Raw genomic sequence first — 2391 nt, 5'->3', positions numbered from 1 at the left:
CTCGGATTGAAGAGGCAGAGGAGAGAATAGGTGAACTAGAAGATAAAGTTATGGAAAAAGAGGAAGCTGAGAAAAAGAGAGATAAAAAAATCCAGGAGTATGAGGGGAAAATTAGACAACTAAGTGATACACTAAAAAGAAATAATATACGCATCATTGGTATCCCAGAGGAGGAAGAGAGAGGGAAAGGTGCTGAAGGGGTACTTGAAGAAATAATAGCTGAGAACTTCCCTGAAGTGGGGAAGGAAAAAGGCATTGAAATCCAAGAGTCACAGAGAACTCCCTTCAGACTAACTTGAATCGATCTTCTGCATGACATATCATAGTGAAACTGGCAAAATACAAGGATAAAGAGAAAATTCTGAAAGCAGCAAGGGGTAAACGTGCCCTCACATATAAAGGGAGACCTATAAGACTCGTGACTGATCTCTCTTTTGAAACTTGGCAGGCCAGAAAGAATTGGCACCAGATTTTCAGTGTGCTAGACAGAAAAAATATGCAGCCGAGAATCCTTTATCCAGCAAGGCTGTCATTTAGAATAGAAGGAGAGATAAAGGTCTTCCCAAACAAACAAAAACTGAAGGAATTTGTCACCACTAAACCAGCCCTACAAGAGATCCTAAGGGGGACCCTGTGAGACAAAGTACCAGAGACATCGCTACAAGCATAAAACATACAGACATCACAATGACTCTAAACCCATATCTTTCTATAATAACACTGAATGTAAATGGATTAAATGCGCCAACCAAAAGACATAGGGTATCAGAATGGATAAAAAAACAAGACCCATCTATTTGCTGTCTACAAGAGACTCATTTTAGACCTGAGGACACCTTTAGATTGAGAGTGAGGAGATGGAGAACTATTTATCATGCTACTGGAAGCCAAAAGAAAGCTGGAGTAGCCATACTTATATCAGACAAACTAGACTTTAAATTAAAGGCTGTAACAAGAGATGAAGAAGGACATTATATAATAGTGACAGGGTCTATCCATCAGGAAGAACTAACAATTATAAATGTCTATGCGCCGAATACCGGAGCGCCCAAATATATAAAACAATTACTCATTAACATAAGCAACCTTATTGATAAGAATGTGGTAATTGCAGGGGACTTTAACACCCCACTTACAGAAATGGATAGATCATCTAGACACACGGTCAATAAAGAAACAAGGGCCCTGAATGAGACATTGGATCAGATGGACTTGACAGATATATTTAGAACTCTGCATCCCAAAGCAACAGAATATACTTTCTTCTCGAGTGCACATGGAACATTCTCCAAGATAGATCATATACTGGGTCACAAAACAGCCCTTCATAAGTTTACAAGAATTGAAATCATACCATGCATACTTTCAGACCACAATGCTATGAAGCTTGAAATCAACCACAGAAAAAAGTCTGGAAAACCTCCCAAAGCATGGAGGTTAAAGAACACCCTACTAACGAATGAGTGGGTCAACCAGGCAATTAGAGAAGAAATTAAAAAATATATGGAAACAAACGAAAATGAAAATACAACAATCCAAACGCTTTGGGACGCAGCGAAGGCAGTCCTGAGAGGAAAATACATTGTAATCCAGGCCTATCTCAAGAAACAAGAAAAATCCCAAATACAAAATCTAACAGCACACCTAAAGGAACTAGAAGCAGAACAGCAAAGGCAGCCTAAACCCAGCAGAAGAAGAGAAATAGTAAAGATCAGAGCAGAAATAAACAATATAGAATCTAAAAAAACTGTAGAGCAGATCAACGAAACCAAGAGTTGGTTTTTTGAAAAAATAAACAAAATTGACAAACCTCTAGCCAGGCTTCTCAAAAAGAAAAGGGAGATGACCCAAATAGATAAAATCATGAATGAAAATGGAATGATTACAACCAATCCCTCAGAGATACAAACAATTATCAGGGAATACTATGAAAAATTATATGCCAACAAATTGGACAACCTGGAAGAAATGGACAAATTCCTGAACACCCACACTCTTCCAAAACTCAATCAGGAGGAAATAGAAAGCTTGAACAGACCCATCACCAGCGAAGAAATTGAATCGGTTATCAAAAATCTCCCAACAAATAAAAGTCCAGGACCAGATGGCTTCCCAGGGGAGTTCTACCAGACGTTTAAAGCAGAGATAATACCTATCCTTCTCAAGCTATTCCAAGAAATAGAAAGGGAAGGAAAACTTCCAGACTCATTCTATGAAGCCAGTATTACTTTGATTCCTAAACCAGACAGAGACGCAGTAAAAAAAGAGAACTACAGGCCAATATCCCTGATGAATATGGATGCCAAAATTCTCAATAAGATACTAGCAAATCGAATTCAACGGCATATAAAAAGAATTGTTCACCATGATCAAGTGGGATTCATTCCTGGG

This window comes from Herpailurus yagouaroundi, unplaced genomic scaffold (assembly GCF_014898765.1).
Source record: "Herpailurus yagouaroundi ecotype Mexico unplaced genomic scaffold, PumYag 88619, whole genome shotgun sequence".
Lineage (NCBI taxonomy): Eukaryota > Metazoa > Chordata > Mammalia > Carnivora > Felidae > Herpailurus > Herpailurus yagouaroundi.
This window is presented reverse-complemented; position numbering follows the sequence as displayed.